The following is a 17,645-nucleotide window of genomic DNA, read 5'->3' as shown; positions in this document are numbered from 1 at the left end:
AGGAGTTTTTTTCAGTTTATTTTTCAGTATTTTATTTGTGTTGATTAATTTAGTTAATTTAGTAAATTGTATTTAGTTATTTAGTGCAGATAATGATGTACTTCTTCTGTAGTTTGTCAGATGCAGTGAACCTGCTGAGAGATGAAGGAGGGGATGAGAGGCCAGAACATCAACCTCATCTTCATGGAGGACATTGATGTCAGATGCAGCTGCATGTGCAAGTAATTCATCTTTTTTATTCAAGATCTCATTGACTTTAACATTTGAAAAGCAGTTTCTCCAACAATAGTTTTAACATGAACATTTTGTCCATAACTTTTTAGAGAAACTTTCCTGAATTGAATCATGGGACCAAATTGGTTGTTCCAGGTTTCCATGCTGATGGACATGACTTGCCATGTCAGGTACTTGAACAGGATCATTAATATTATCAGTAGGTATTAATTCATATTTTATAAGGTTTTAACCAAATAACCCTTTTACCATGGTATGACATGATTTTATATTTCTAGATGAAATTCAACACCCGATATGTGGAAGGTGCTGGACTGGCAGATGGGGAGCAGATGGAGAGGCTGTGGTCGTATCTGAGGCGCTTTGGGAAGGTCACCAAAGAAATGAGGCCGTCCCATCTTATTGACCTCCTGACTGATGCACTTCTCCACCATGGGAAAACGCCAGAGGCTACGTTAGTACACTTGGAATTGTTATTCATTTACTTGATGCTGGTTGACTCTAGTGATGTTCCTAACATTTCCTGTTGTTTTGATGTAGTGGACTCTCTGCCATAGAGGGTTTCCCCAGCAACAGACGTTGCAACAGAGGCAAAAAGGGAAATGGAAGAAATTGCACAGTCTCTTCCAGGTAAACCATTGTATCAATAATCTAAGCATAGAATTTCAGTATTGATTAGAAATGTTGTCACATCTGTCACTGTTGTTATGTTTTAGGAACAACACTGGACACCATTAGGGATTGGGGAAGGAATATCAGTGTTGTTATGTTGTAGGAACAACACTGGACACTATTAGGGATTGGGGCAGGAATATCAGTGTTGTTATGTTTTAGGAACAACACTGGACACCATTAGGGATTGGGGCAGGAATGTCAGTGTTGTTATGTTGTAGGAACAACACTGGACACCATTAGGGATTGGGGCAGGAATGTCAGTGTTGTTATGTTGTGGGAACAACACTGGACACCATTAGGGATTGGGGCAGGAATGTCAGTGTTGTTATGTTGTAGGAACAACACTGGACACCATTAGGGATTGGGGCAGGAATGTCAGTGTTGTTATGTTGTAGGAACAACACTGGACACCATTAGGGATTGGGGCAGGAATGTCAGTGTTGTTATGTTGTAGGAACAACACTGGACACCATTAGGGATTGGGGCAGGAATGTCACTGTTGTTATGTTTTAGGAACAACACTGGACACCATTAGGGATTGGGGCAGGAATGTCAGTGTTGATATGTTGTAGGAACAACACTGGACACCATTAGGGATTGGGGCAGGAATGTCAGTGTTGTTATGTTGTAGGAACAACACTGGACACCATTAGGGATTGGGGCAGGAATGTCAGTGTCGTTATGTTGTAGGAACAACACTGGACACCATTAGGGATTGGGGCAGGAATGTCAGTGTTGTTATGTTGTAGGAATAACACTGGACACCATTAGGGATTGGGGCAGGAATGTCAGTGTTGTTATGTTGTAGGAACAACACTGGACACCATTAGGGATTGGGGCAGGAATGTCAGTGTTGTTATGTTGTGGGAACAACACTGGACACCATTAGGGATTGGGGCAGGAATATCAGTGTTGTTATGTTGTGGGAACAACACTGGACACCATTAGGGATTGGGGCAGGAATGTCAGTGTTGTTATGTTGTAGGAACAACACTGGACACCATTAGGGATTGGGTCAGGAATGTCAGTGTTGTTATGTTGTAGGAACAACACTGGACAACATTAGGGATTGGGGCAGGAATGTCAGTGTTGTTATGTTGTAGGAACAACACTGGACACCATTAGGGATTGGGGCAGGAATGTCAGTGTTGTTATGTTGTAGGAACAACACTGGACACCATTAGGGATTGGGGCAGGAATGTCAGTGTTGTTATGTTGTACGAACAACACTGGACACCATTAGGGATTGGGGCAGGAATGTCAGTGTTGTTATGTTGTAGGAACAACACTGGACACCATTAGGGATTGGGGCAGGAATGTCAGTGTTGTTATGTTGTAGGAACAACACTGGACACCATTAGGGATTGGGGCAGGAATGTCAGTGTTGTTATGTTTTAGGAACAACACTGGACACCATTAGGGATTGGGGCAGGAATGTCAGTGTTGTTATGTTGTAGGAACAACACTGGACACCATTAGGGATTGGGGCAGGAATGTCAGTGTTGTTATGTTGTAGGAACAACACTGGACACCATTAGGGATTGGGGCAGGAATGTCAGTGTTATGTTGTAGGAACAACACTGGACACCATTAGGGATTGGGGCAGGAATGTCAGTGTTGTTATGTTGTAGGAACAACACTGGACACCATTAGGGATTGGGGCAGGAATGTCAGTGTTGTTGTGTTGTAGGAACAACACTGGACACCATTAGGGATTGGGGCAGGAATGTCAGTGTTGTTATGTTGTAGGAACAACACTGGACACCATTAGGGATTGGGGCAGGAATGTCAGTGTTGTTATGTTTTAGGAACAACACTGGACACCATTAGGGATTGGGGCAGGAATGTCAGTGTTGTTATGTTGTAGGAACAACACTGGACACCATTAGGGATTGGGGCAGGAATGTCAGTGTTGTTATGTTGTGGGAACAACACTGGACACCATTAGGGATTGGGGCAGGAATGTCAGTGTTGTTATGTTGTAGGAACAACACTGGACACCATTAGGGATTGGGGCAGGAATGTCAGTGTTGTTATGTTGTAGGAACAACACTGGACACCATTAGGGATTGGGGCAGGAATGTCAGTGTCACCCTTGAGAGGCAAAAACCTGCTCTGTGCTGGGAGGAGCAATATGTTGCAATGCTCCAGCAACATACAATTGCAATGTATGTAATGCATTTCAAATGACTAAACAAAGTTGTTATTTTTCGACATGCATTATTGTATGCCCTCTGTAATCCATGTTTTATTTTCAGGGTACAGCAGGAAAGTGGAGATGGAACAGCTGGTTTTCAGCTTGTGCAGTTCGATAGGTACTTCCTCAGTTTTTAACAGTGTCATTGTTAGATCAATGAATATAATTGATCTCCCTGGTCAAAGAATTTAGAACCTTTCTGATGACAGAAAACTGAAGACGATGGAGAGGAAGAACAGCATCCTCCATCGATGGTCCCAAACCAGCAGTCGCTTCCGGACTGCACTCCACAGACTGCAGAGTAACAGATTGATGGTCCCCCACCAGCAGTCACTTCCAGACTGCACTCCACAGACTGCAGAGGAACAGATTGATGGTCCCCCACCAGCAGTCTCTTCCAGACTGCACTCCACAGACTGCAGAGTAACAGATTGATGGTCCCCCACCAGCAGTCTCTTCCAGACTGCACTCCACAGACTGCAGAGGAACAGATTGATGGTCCCCCACCAGCAGTCTCTTCCAGACTGCACTCCACAGACTGCAGAGGAACAGATTGATGGTCCCCCACCAGCAGTCTCTTCCAGACTGCACTCCACAGACTGCAGAGTAACAGATTGATGGTCCCCCACCAGCAGTCACTTCCAGACTGCACTCCACAGACTGCAGAGTAACAGATTGATGGTCCCCCACCTGCAGTCTCTTCCAGACTGCACTCCACAGACTGCAGAGGAACAGATTGAGGACCAATCTGGAGGGAACCTTCAGTCTGCTGCTAGAACGGAGGTTCCTCTGTGGCCTGAAAATATGCAGGTTATAGATATATATTCAACAATAGGAAAAAGTCAACTCATATCAGTTCTATGATAATTCTGGGTGGTCAAACACAATAATAATGTTTATTTGTATCTGTTTCTGAACTTGGTTTCTGTTGCTAATGATCCATTGTTGGATGGTAATCAGAGTAATTTTATAGCAGCTTTAGGTCATTTTTGATTTATTTTTTGTTTAGATTGGATTACCTTTAACATATTTTCTGTCTGTATTATCTGTTATCAATAGATGGTCAAGGTATTGATTATGTCACACTCTGACCTAGGAGAGCTGTGTTTTCTCTGTTTAGCTAGGCCAGGGTGTGATAGGTGGGTGGGCAATCTATGTTTTATTTTCTATGTTTTGGCCGGGTATGGTTTCCAATCAGAGGCAGGTGTCTTTCGTTGTCTCTGATTGGAAGCCATACGTAGGCAGCCTGTTTTTCCTTTGTCCTTGTGGGAAGTTATTTTCTGTTTAGTTCGTGAAACCTGACAGAACTGTTCTGCTGTCGTTTTGTTTGATTGTCAGAGTGTTCTGAGTAAAATAAATACAAGATGAACATCTTCCACGCTGCACCTTGGTCTACTCCTTTCCACAGCTGTGACAGATTATGTGTTATCAATAGATGGTCAAGGTATTGATTATCTGTTATCAATAGATGGTCAAGGTATTGATTATCTGTTATCAATAGATGGTCAAGGTATTGATTATCTGTTATCAATAGATGGTCAAGGTATTGATGATCTGTTATCAATAGATGGTCAAGGTATTGATTATCTGTTATCAATAGATGGTCAAGGTATTGATTGTCTGTTATCAATAGATGGTCAAGGTATTGATTATCTGTTATCAATAGATGGTCAAGGTATTGATTATCTGTTATAAATAGATGGTCAAGGTATTGATTATCTGTTATCAATAGATGGTCAAGGTATTGATTATCTGTTATCAATAGATGGTCAAGGTATTGCCAACTGCCTGTCCAAAAGGCCACGGTCGGTAGTAGCATAAAAACACATGTGAAGGACTACAACCTGAGGAGACGAGGTTTGTCCTCACAGCTCCTACAGGCCCTGGTGTATGAGGATGCAATGCAGGTGGACAGCACTGATTGGTCCTGGAGAGCAGGAGGAGCAGAGGATGATGGGGAGGTGCACCTCAAGCTAAGGCTCTTGGTGCTCTTTGTGAAGAGAAGCGGAAGATTGAGGATGATGTCTTCACTGCCAAGATGTTCTACTCACATGAGCAGGAACTGATCGTGGAGGCCTTACAACATTACACAGAGCAGGAACTGATCGTGGAGGCCTTACAACATTACACAGAGCAGGAACTGATCGTGGAGGCCTTACAACATTACACAGAGCAGGAACTGATCGTGGAGGCCTTACAACATTACACAGAGCAGGAACTGATCGTGGAGGCCTTACAACATTACACAGAGCAGGAACTGATCGTGGAGGCCTTACAACATTACACAGAGCAGGAACTGATCGTGGAGGCCTTACAACATTACACAGAGCAGGAACTGATCGTGGAGGCCTTACAACATTACACAGAGCAGGAACTGATCGTGGAGGCCTTACAACATTACACAGAGCAGGAACTGATCGTGGAGGCCTTACAACATTACACAGAGCAGGAACTGATCGTGGAGGCCTTACAACATTACACAGAGCAGGAACTGATCGTGGAGGCCTTACAACATTACACAGAGCAGGAACTGATCGTGGAGGCCTTACAACATTACACAGAGCAGGAACTGATCGTGGAGGCCTTACAACATTACACAGAGCAGGAACTGATCGTGGAAGCCTTACAACATTACACAGAGCAGGAACTGATCGTGGAGGCCTTACAACATTACACAGAGCAGGAACTGATCGTGGAGGCCTTACAACATTACACAGAGCAGGAACTGATCGTGGAGGCCTTACAACATTACACAGAGCAAGATGGATGTTGTCTTGGGGAAAGAGCTGTCCTTGCTGGAAAGCTTGATGAGCTCCAGCACGCAGAAGGACAATGTGAATCGTTCAGAAGGGCTTTTATTGAGGGCAGAAACTATGAAGAGGAGGAGGATGACTATTATGATGCCGATGATGACGATGACAACGATGGTGATATTGATGGAGGAATAGATTAATGAGGCTGAGGGTGATGACTACAACAACGATGGTGATATTGATGGAGGAATAGATGAATGAGGCTGATGGTGATGACTACAACAACGATGGTGAAATTGATGGAGGAATAGATGAATGAGGCTGATGGTGTGTTGTTTTTAACATGTCCATTGCTTTTTAATTGATGTCATTGTATTCCTGAACCTTTGTTTATAATGGTATGTTTTTTTGCTCTTTTGGGGTTGAAAGAAGCACATTTCTGTTTAATTGTTAGATGTGATACAGGCCAGTGTTGCATGTCATTTACTATTGATGTCATGGTGAGGAGAACCTGACTTGAGCCTGATATTCCCCAAGAGTCTAATGGAATAGACAGGTTTGCTTCCTCTAAAGTATTGTCTTTTTATTGACCTGTTAGTTGTGGAGTTTGTAAATATATTTTATTTAACCTTTATTTAAATAGGCAAGTCAATTTAGATTATTTTGCAAATATTGTCATGTGAATATCTAGATCACCATCATCAATGTAGATTATTGTGTAAATATTGTCATGTGAATATCTAGATCACCATTGTCATCTTTAAATAAATGAATAACTTCTGCAGCTGATTCTGCCTGGCACCCGCAAAATTTAACCGTCCAATAATGGAATTAGTAACTAAGGATTGTAGCTTTAAGGGTTCAGTATGTAGCCTACAGAGAAACACATTCAGAGATCAAGCCTTGACATTTCAGATAAATTCACTTTGCAGGAGAGGGGAGACTGGAGGCCATGGTGGGGTCAAAGTAGCACATTTAATAAATAATTATTCTAAACAAAAACATTGTTTCTATTGAACCTGCCATACTAATAAAGGCATTTTAATCAATTATATGAAGAGTGCCTTGGTCCTCCTTTCTTTTTGATGACCTACTCACCCCTTTTACCAAAGAGCACCTTCTGTCTACCAACATTTACTATTGTGTACCTTAGTAGCGCTTCCCTTCCTCCTCTTTCTACTAACCCACAAAGGGGTTAGAACTACAATTCCGGCGCCATTTCCGGTTGCCGTCGCTGGACGCGATGCAACGTGAAACAGGGAGTTGTAGTTCTTCACAGAAAGCCCAGGTGTATTCAAACCATTACAGTTTTAACATTTACATTTTAGTCATTTAGCAGACGCTCTTATCCAGAGCGATTTACAGTAGTGAATGCAGACATTTCATACATTTTTATTTTCCCGTACTGGGAAAAAAATGACACACAGTTCCTCAGCATTGGAACATTTTGGAATCACAGTCATGAAACCCCCCTTAAACATATGACACAATGTTCTCACTACAACTGAGGACTCTTACAGTGGTGGACTTTATGTTAATAAATAGGTCTCAAATCAAATCAAAGTTTATTTGTCACGTGCGCCGAAAGCAACAGACCTTAGAGTGAAATGCTTCCTTACAGGCTCTAACCAATAGTGCGAAAAAAAGGTATGTGTGTGTGTGTGTGTGTGTGTGTGTGTGTGTGTGTGTGTGTGTGTGTGTGTGTGTGTGTGTGTGTGTGTGTGTGTGTGTGTGTGTGTGTGTGTGTGTGTGTGTGTGTAGGTAAGTAAAGAAATAAAACAACAGTAAAAATACATTTGAAAATAAGAGTAGCAAGGCTATATAAAGACATCGGTTAGTCAGGCTTAAGAGTTGTGAACCACAAATATGGCGTCTTTTTGTAGTTTTCTTCCTAACTCTAACCCTTGCTCAGTTGATCTGCTTTATCAATGGTGCAACATTCAACCCCTCCAAAATGCCTTAATTCATCGGATGCATCCCTCACACAGATCCACTGACATCCGAATCACTATTTCAATTTGTCTACAGACTCAATAGTATTTGCATTTCAAAATGCAGTATTCTCATTCATTTTGATAATTCTTTCTCATTAAGGGACATTCACTCAGAGGATTTGTTCAGATCAATGTGCTGCTCTAACATTTTAACACTGAGCCATGTGACTATACAGTAGCCTACATCTATAGTCTACTGTAAAATCATATGCTGCTTTAGGCTAAATACTATAGTTTTCTGTGTGTTTCAAAAGGACAAATGGAAAGAGGTCCTACTGTATTCTAGATGGTGGTGTAGAGTATCTACAATGTGACCCCCCTAAATAATGGTGGTGTAGTGTATCTACAACGTGACCTCCCTAAATAATGGTGGTGTAGAGTATCTACAATGTGACCCTCCCTAAATAATGGTGGTGTAGAGTATCTACAATGTGACCCCCCTAAATAATGGTGGTGTAGTGTATCTACAATGTGACCTCCCTAAATAATGGTGGTGTAGAGTATCTACAATGTGACCCCCCCTAAATAATGGTGGTGTAGAGTATCTACAATGTGACCCCCCTAAATAATGGTGGTGTAGTGTATCTACAATGTGACCTCCCTAAATAATGGTGGTGTAGAGTATCTACAATGTGACCTCCCTAAATAATGGTGGTGTAGAGTATCTACAATGTGACCCCCCTAAATAATGGTGGTGTAGTGTATCTACAATGTGACCTCCCTAAATAATGGTGGTGTAGAGTATCTACAATGTGACCCTCCCTAAATAATGGTGGTGTAGAGTATCTACAATGTGACCTCCCTAAATAATGGTGGTGTAGTGTATCTACAATATGACCTCCCTAAATAATGGTGGTGTAGTGAATGTACAATGTGACCTCCCTAAATAATGGTGGTGTAGTGTATCTACAATGTGACCTCCCTAAATAATGGTGGTGTAGTGAATCTACAATGTGACCTCCCTAAATAATGGTGGTGTAGTGAATCTACAATGTGACCTCCCTAAATAATGGTGGTGTAGTGTATCTACAATGTGACCTCCCTAAATAATGGTGGTGTAGTGTATCTACAATATGACCTCCCTAAATAATGGTGGTGTAGTGAATCTACAATGTGACCTCCCTAAATAATGGTGGTGTAGTGTATCTACAATGTGATCTCCCTAAATAATGGTGGTGTAGAGTATCTACAATGTGACCTCCCTACATAATGGTGGTGTAGTGTATCTACAATGTGACCTCCCTAAATAATGGTGGTGTAGAGTATCTACAATGTGACCTCCCTAAATAATGGTGGTGTAGAGTATCTACAATGTTACCCTCCCTAAATAATGGTGGTGTAGTGTATCTACAATGTGACCTCCCTAAATAATGGTGGTGTAGAGTATCTACAATGTGACCTCCCTAAAAAATGGTGGTGTAGTATATCTACAATGTGACCTCCCTAAATATTGGTGGTGTAGTGTATCTACAATGTGATCTCCCTAAATAATGGTGGTGTAGAGTATCTACAATGTGACCTCCCTAAATAATGGTGGTGTAGTATATCTACAATGTGACCTCCCTAAATAATTGTGGTGTAGTGTATCTACAATGTGACCTCCCTAAATAATGGTGGTGTAGTGTATCTACAATGTGACCTCCCTAAATAATGCACAAGTTACATTTTAACTTCATTCAAGAGGAGAGAATGTAGGAGACTAATAAAGCAGGTAGAGGACCATTTTATGGGGCTGAAACCTAAAGCGGCAACTGCAGCGCAATCAATAGGAGGTGAACAGCACCTGGTGCTGATAATATAGCAGCACAATCAATAGGAGGTGAACAGCACCTGGTGCTGAAAATATAGCAGCACAATCAATAGGAGGTGAACAGCGCCTGGTGCTGATAATATAGCAGCACAATCAATAGGAGGTGAACAGCACCTGGTGCTGAAAATATAGCAGCACAATCAATAGGAGGTGAACAGCACCTGGTGCTGATAATATAGCAGCACAATCAATAGGAGGTGAACAGCACCTGGTGTTGAAAATATAGCTAACTTGTTATGCAAGTGGCGCCAATCAACAGGTGGAGAAAACTACACCAGTCAAGTAATTCATTTCAACAATAATCTTCCTTTTAATTTGACTTTAAAAACAACAAGAGGGCTTAATTGGAGTCTATTTCTTCAGAGTGAAGGCACATATAAATTAACTTAACTGTCTGAGCTAGGCTGTGTGGGGGCGAAGGCCCATATAAATAATTTAACTGTCTGAGCTAGGCTGTGTGGGGGCGAAGGCCCATATAAATAACTTAACTGTCTGAGCTAGGCTATGTGGGGGCGAAGGCCCATATAAATAACTTAACTGGCTGAGCTAGGCTGTGTGGGGGCGAAGGCCCATATAAATAACTTAACTGTCTGAGCTAGGCTATGTGGGGGCGAAGGCCCATATAAATAACTTAACTGGCTGAGCTAGGCTGTGTGGGGGCGAAGGCCCATATAAATAACTTAACTGTCTGAGCTAGGCTATGTGGGGGCGAAGGCCCATATAAATAACTTAACTGGCTGAGTTAGGCTGTGTGGGGGCGAAGGCCCATATAAATAACTTAACTGTCTGAGCTAGGCTGTGTGGGGGCGAAGGCCCATATAAATAACTTAACTGGCTGAGCTAGGCTGTGTTGGGGCGAAGGCCCATATAAATAACTTAACTGGCTGTGCTAGGCTATGTGGCTTAACAGCATCTTTCACAAGACAACAACATGGCCTAATAGAAGAGGGATTTGTATTTATTTATTAGGCCGACTTACAACTGCAACATGGCCAAAAAGGCAGCATCCTACATAAAACAATAATTTAAAGAAAAAAAGGTGATGTCTGTGTCTGAGTGTCTGTAGCCCTGTATCAGGAGTGACCAGAGTAACCTGAGTGTCTGTAGCCCTGTATCAGGAGTGACCAGAGTAACCTGAGTGTCTGTAGCCCTGAATCAGAGTAACCTGAGTGTCTGTAGCCCTGTATCAGGAGTCTGGGGATAACCTGAGTGTCTGTAGCCCTGTATCAGGAGTCTGGGGATAACCTGAGTGTCTGTAGCCCTGTACCAGAGTGACCAGAGAAACCTGAGTGTCTGTAGCCCTGTACCAGGAGTCTGGGATAACCTGAGTGTCTGTAGCCCTGTATCAGGAGTGACCAGAGTAACCTGAGTGTCTGTAGCCCTGTACCAGGAGTGACCAGAGTAACCTGAGTGTCTGTAGCCCTGTATCAGAGTGACCAGAGTAACCTGAGTGTCTGTAGCCCTGTACCAGGAGTCTGGGATAACCTGAGTGTCTGTAGCCCTGTATCAGGAGTGACCAGAGTAACCTGAGTGTCTGTAGCCCTGTATCAGGAGTGACCAGAGTAACCTGAGTGTCTGTAGCCCTGTATCAGGAGTGACCAGAGTAACCTGAGTGTCTGTAGCCCTGTACCAGAGTAACCTGAGTGTCTGTAGCCCTGTATCAGAGTGACCAGAGTAACCTGAGTGTCTGTAGCCCTGTACCAGAGTGACCATAGTAACCTGAGTGTCTGTAGCACTGTATCAGGAGTGACCAGAGTAACCTGAGTGTCTGTAGCCCTGTATCAGAGTGACCAGAGTAACCTGAGTGTCTGTAGCCCTGTATCAGAGTGACCAGAGTAACCTGAGTGTCTGTAGCCCTGTATCAGAGTGACCAGAGTAACCTGAGTGTCTGTAGCCCTGTATCAGGAGTGACCAGAGTAACCTGAGTGTCTGTAGCCCTGTATCAGAGTGACCAGAGTAACCTGAGTGTCTGTAGCCCTGTATCAGGAGTGACCAGAGTAACCTGAGTGTCTGTAGCCCTGTACCAGAGTGACCATAGTAACCTGAGTGTCTGTAGCCCTGTATAAGGAGTGACCAGAGTAACCTGAGTGTCTGTAGCCCTGTATCAGAGTGACCAGAGTAACCTGAGTGTCTATAGCCCTGTATCAGGAGTTACCAGAGTGTCTGTAGCCCTGTATCAGGAGTGACCAGAGTAACCTGAGTGTCTGTAGCCCTGTATCAGGAGTGACCAGAGTAACCTGAGTGTCTGTAGCCCTGTACCAGAGTAACCTGAGTGTCTGTAGCCCTGTATCAGGAGTGACCAGAGTAACCTGAGTGTCTGTAGCCCTGTATCAGAGTAACCTGAGTGTCTGTAGCCCTGTATCAGGAGTGACCAGAGTAACCTGAGTGTCTGTAGCCCTGTATCAGGAGTGACCAGAGTAACCTGAGTGTCTGTAGCCCTGTATCAGAGTGACCAGAGTAACCTGAGTGTCTGTAGCCCTGTACCAGGAGTCTGGGATAACCTGAGTGTCTGTAGCCCTGTATCAGGAGTGACCAGAGTAACCTGAGTGTCTGTAGCCCTGTATCAGGAGTGACCAGAGTAACCTGAGTGTCTGTAGCCCTGTATCAGGAGTGACCAGAGTAACCTGAGTGTCTGTAGCCCTGTACCAGAGTAACCTGAGTGTCTGTAGCCCTGTATCATAGTGACCAGAGTAACCTGAGTGTCTGTAGCCCTGTACCAGAGTGACCATAGTAACCTGAGTGTCTGTAGCCCTGTATCAGGAGTGACCAGAGTAACCTGAGTGTCTGTAGCCCTGTATCAGAGTGACCAGAGTAACCTGAGTGTCTGTAGCCCTGTATCAGAGTGACCAGAGTAACCTGAGTGTCTGTAGCCCTGTATCAGAGTGACCAGAGTAACCTGAGTGTCTGTAGCCCTGTATCAGGAGTGACCAGAGTAACCTGAGTGTCTGTAGCCCTGTATCAGAGTGACCAGAGTAACCTGAGTGTCTGTAGCCCTGTATCAGGAGTGACCAGAGTAACCTGAGTGTCTGTAGCCCTGTATCAGGAGTGACCAGAGTAACCTGAGTGTCTGTAGCCCTGTATCAGAGTGACCAGAGTAACCTGAGTGTCTGTAGCCCTGTATCAGAGTAACCTGAGTGTCTGTAGCCCTGTATCAGAGTAACCTGAGTGTCTGTAGCCCTGTACCAGGAGTGACCAGAGTAACCTGAGTGTCTGTAGCCCTGTATCAGGAGTGACCAGAGTAACCTGAGTGTCTGTAGCCCTGTACCAGAGTAACCTGAGTGTCTGTAGCCCTGTATCAGGAGTGACCAGAGTAACCTGAGTGTCTGTAGCCCTGTATCAGAGTAACCTGAGTGTCTGTAGCCCTGTATCAGGAGTGACCAGAGTAACCTGAGTGTCTGTAGCCCTGTATCAGGAGTGACCAGAGTAACCTGAGTGTCTGTAGCCCTGTATCAGGAGTGACCAGAGTAACCTGAGTGTCTGTAGCCCTGTATCAGGAGTGACCAGAGTAACCTGAGTGTCTGTAGCCCTGTATCAGAGTGACCAGAGTAACCTGAGTGTCTGTAGCCCTGTATCAGAGTAACCTGAGTGTCTGTAGCCCTGTATCAGAGTAACCTGAGTGTCTGTAGCCCTGTATCAGAGTAACCTGAGTGTCTGTAGCCCTGTATCAGGAGTGACCAGAGTAACCTGAGTGTCTGTAGCCCTGTACCAGAGTGACCAGAGTAACCTGAGTGTCTGTAGCCCTGTATCAGAGTGACCAGAGTAACCTGAGTGTCTGTAGCCCTGTATCAGGAGTGACCAGAGTAACATGAATGTCTGTAGCCCTGTACCAGAGTGACCATAGTAACCTGAGTGTCTGTAGCCCTGTATCAGAGTGACCAGAGTAACCTGAGTGTCTGTAGCCCTGTATCAGGAGTGACCAGAGTAACCTGAGTGTCTGTAGCCCTGTATCAGGAGTGACCAGAGTAACCTGAGTGTCTGTAGCCCTGTATCAGAGTGACCAGAGTAACCTGAGTGTCTGTAGCACTGTATCAGAGTAACCTGAGTGTCTGTAGCCCTGTATCAGAGTAACCTGAGTGTCTGTAGCCCTGTACCAGGAGTGACCAGAGTAACCTGAGTGTCTGTAGCCCTGTATCAGGAGTGACCAGAGTAACCTGAGTGTCTGTAGCCCTGTACCAGAGTAACCTGAGTGTCTGTAGCCCTGTATCAGGAGTGACCAGAGTAACCTGAGTGTCTGTAGCCCTGTATCAGAGTAACCTGAGTGTCTGTAGCCCTGTATCAGGAGTGACCAGAGTAACCTGAGTGTCTGTAGCCCTGTATCAGGAGTGACCAGAGTAACCTGAGTGTCTGTAGCCCTGTATCAGGAGTGACCAGAGTAACCTGAGTGTCTGTAGCCCTGTATCAGGAGTGACCAGAGTAACCTGAGTGTCTGTAGCCCTGTATCAGAGTGACCAGAGTAACCTGAGTGTCTGTAGCCCTGTATCAGAGTAACCTGAGTGTCTGTAGCCCTGTATCAGAGTAACCTGAGTGTCTGTAGCCCTGTATCAGAGTAACCTGAGTGTCTGTAGCCCTGTATCAGGAGTGACCAGAGTAACCTGAGTGTCTGTAGCCCTGTACCAGAGTGACCAGATTAACCTGAGTGTCTGTAGCCCTGTATCAGAGTGACCAGAGTAACCTGAGTGTCTGTTGCCCTGTATCAGGAGTGACCAGAGTAACCTGAGTGTCTGTAGCCCTGTATCAGGAGTGACCAGAGTAACCTGAGTGTCTGTAGCCCTGTACCAGAGTGACCATAGTAACATGAGTGTCTGTAGCCCTGTATCAGAGTGACCAGAGTAACCTGAGTGTCTGTAGCCCTGTATCAGGAGTGACCAGAGTAACCTGAGTGTCTGTAGCCCTGTATCAGGAGTGACCAGAGTAACATGAATGTCTGTAGCCCTGTACCAGAGTGACCATAGTAACCTGAGTGTCTGTAGCCCTGTATCAGAGTGACCAGAGTAACCTGAGTGTCTGTAGCCCTGTATCAGGAGTGACCAGAGTAACCTGAGTGTCTGTAGCCCTGTATCAGGAGTGACCAGAGTAACCTGAGTGTCTGTAGCCCTGTATCAGTAGTGACCAGAGTAACCTGAGTGTCTGTAGCCCTGTACCAGAGTGACCATAGTAACCTGAGTGTCTGTAGCCCTGTATCAGAGTGACCAGAGTAACCTGAGTGTCTGTAGCCCTGTACCAGAGTGACCATAGTAACCTGAGTGTCTGTAGCCCTGTACCAGAGTGACCAGAGTAACCTGAGTGTCTGTAGCCCTGTACCAGAGTGACCAGAGTACCCTGAGTGTCTGTAGCCCTGTACCAGAGTGACCATAGTAACCTGAGTGTCTGTAGCCCTGTATCAGAGTGACCAGAGTAACCTGAGTGTCTGTAGCCCTGTACCAGAGTGACCAGAGTAACCTGAGTGTCTGTAGCCCTGTATCAGAGTGACCAGAGTAACCTGAGTGTCTGTAGCCCTGTACCAGAGTGACCATAGTAACCTGAGTGTCTGTAGCCCTGTATCAGGAGTCTGGGGATAACCTGAGTGTCTGTAGCCCTGTATCAGAGTGACCATAGTAACCTGAGTGTCTGTAGCCCTGTATCAGGAGTCTGGGATAACCTGAGTGTATGTAGCCCTGTATCAGAGTGACCAGAGTAACCTGAGTGTCTGTAGCCCTGTATCAGGAGTCTGGGATAACCTGAGTGTCTGTAGCCCTGTATCAGAGTGACCAGAGTAACCTGAGTGTCTGTAGCCCTGTATCAGGAGTCTGGGATAACCTGAGTGTCTGTAGCCCTGTACCAGAGTGACCATAGTAACCTGAGTGTCTGTAGCCCTGTACCAGGAGTCTGGGATAACCTGAGTGTCTGTAGCCCTGTATCAGGAGTGACCATAGTAACCTGAGTGTCTGTAGCCCTGTATCAGAGTGACCATAGTAACCTGAGTGTCTGTAGCCCTGTATCAGGAGTGACCATAGTAACCTGAGTGTCTGTAGCCCTGTATCAGAGTGACCATAGTAACCTGAGTGTCTGTAGCCCTGTATCAGAGTAACCTGAGTGTCTGTAGCCCTGTATCAGGAGTGACCATAGTAACCTGAGTGTCTGTAGCCCTGTATCAGAGTGACCATAGTAACCTGAGTGTCTGTAGCCCTGTATCAGAGTGACCAGAGTAACCTGAGTGTCTGTAGCTCTGTATCAGGAGTGACCAGAGTAACCTGAGTGTCTGTAGCCCTGTATCAGAGTGACCAGAGTAACCTGAGTGTCTGTAGCCCTGTATCAGAGTGACCAGAGTAACCTGAGTGTCTGTAGCCCTGTATCAGAGTGACCAGAGTAACCTGAGTGTCTGTAGCCCTGTATCAGAGTGACCAGAGTAACCTGAGTGTCTGTAGCCCTGTACCAGAGTGACCAGAGTAACCTGAGTGTCTGTAGCCCTGTATCAGAGTGACCAGAGTAACCTGAGTGTCTGTAGCCCTGTACCAGGAGTGACCAGAGTAACCTGAGTGTCTGTAGCCCTGTACCAGGAGTGACCAGAGTAACCTGAGTGTCTGTAGCCCTGTATCAGAGTGACCAGAGTAACCTGAGTGTCTGTAGCCCTGTACCAGGAGTGACCAGAGTAACCTGAGTGTCTGTAGCCCTGTACCAGGAGTGACCAGAGTAACCTGAGTGTCTGTAGCCCTGTATCAGAGTGACCAGAGTAACCTGAGTGTCTGTAGCCCTGTACCAGGAGTCTGGGATAACCTGAGTGTCTGTAGCCCTGTATCAGGAGTCTGGGATAACCTGAGTGTCTGTAGCCCTGTACCAGGAGTCTGGGATAACCTGAGTGTCTGTAGCCCTGTACCAGAGTGACCATAGTAACCTGAGTGTCTGTAGCCCTGTACCAGGAGTCTGGGATAACCTGAGTGTCTGTAGCCCTGTACCAGAGTGACTATAGTAACCTGAGTGTCTGTAGCCCTGTATCAGGAGTGACCATAGTAACCTGAGTGTCTGTAGCCCTGTATCAGAGTGACCAGAGTAACCTGAGTGTCTGTAGCCCTGTATCAGGAGTGACCAGAGTAACCTGAGTGTCTGTAGCCCTGTATCAGGAGTGACCAGAGTAACCTGAGTGTCTGTAGCCCTGTACCAGAGTAACCTGAGTGTCTGTAGCCCTGTATCAGAGTGACCAGAGTAACCTGAGTGTCTGTAGCCCTGTACCAGAGTGACCATAGTAACCTGAGTGTCTGTAGCCCTGTATCAGGAGTGACCAGAGTAACCTGAGTGTCTGTAGCCCTGTATCAGAGTGACCAGAGTAACCTGAGTGTCTGTAGCCCTGTATCAGAGTGACCAGAGTAACCTGAGTGGCTGTAGCCCTGTATCAGAGTGACCAGAGTAACCTGAGTGTCTGTAGCCCTGTATCAGGAGTGACCAGAGTAACCTGAGTGTCTGTAGCCCTGTATCAGAGTGACCAGAGTAACCTGAGTGTCTGTAGCCCTGTATCAGGAGTGACCAGAGTAACCTGAGTGTCTGTAGCCCTGTATCAGGAGTGACCAGAGTAACCTGAGTGTCTGTAGCCCTGTATCAGAGTGACCAGAGTAACCTGAGTGTCTGTAGCCCTGTATCAGAGTAACCTGAGTGTCTGTAGCCCTGTATCAGAGTAACCTGAGTGTCTGTAGCCCTGTACCAGGAGTGACCAGAGTAACCTGAGTGTCTGTAGCCCTGTATCAGGAGTGACCAGAGTAACCTGAGTGTCTGTAGCCCTGTACCAGAGTAACCTGAGTGTCTGTAGCCCTGTATCAGGAGTGACCAGAGTAACCTGAGTGTCTGTAGCCCTGTATCAGAGTAACCTGAGTGTCTGTAGCCCTGTATCAGGAGTGACCAGAGTAACCTGAGTGTCTGTAGCCCTGTATCAGGAGTGACCAGAGTAACCTGAGTGTCTGTAGCCCTGTATCAGGAGTGACCAGAGTAACCTGAGTGTCTGTAGCCCTGTATCA

The 17,645-nt window shown here is 45.4% G+C and overlaps 1 long non-coding RNA gene across 1 annotated transcript; it reads left to right on the top strand.

Annotated features, from left to right (window-relative positions):
• Positions 1-323: 323 nt before the first annotated feature.
• LOC145867099 (uncharacterized) lies at positions 324-3,519 on the top strand. The gene is made up of 4 exons (XR_014383213.1): positions 324-404; positions 513-688; positions 775-864; positions 3,168-3,519. It is a non-coding gene; the product is annotated as an uncharacterized LOC145867099 (long non-coding RNA).
• Positions 3,520-17,645: the final 14,126 nt, after the last annotated feature.

Source organism: Salmo salar, unplaced genomic scaffold, assembly GCF_965601325.2.
Source record: "Salmo salar unplaced genomic scaffold, fSalSal1 ptg000206l, whole genome shotgun sequence".
NCBI lineage: Eukaryota > Metazoa > Chordata > Actinopteri > Salmoniformes > Salmonidae > Salmo > Salmo salar.
Note: the sequence above shows the minus strand (reverse complement) of the source record. Positions and strands in the feature narration are given on the sequence as shown.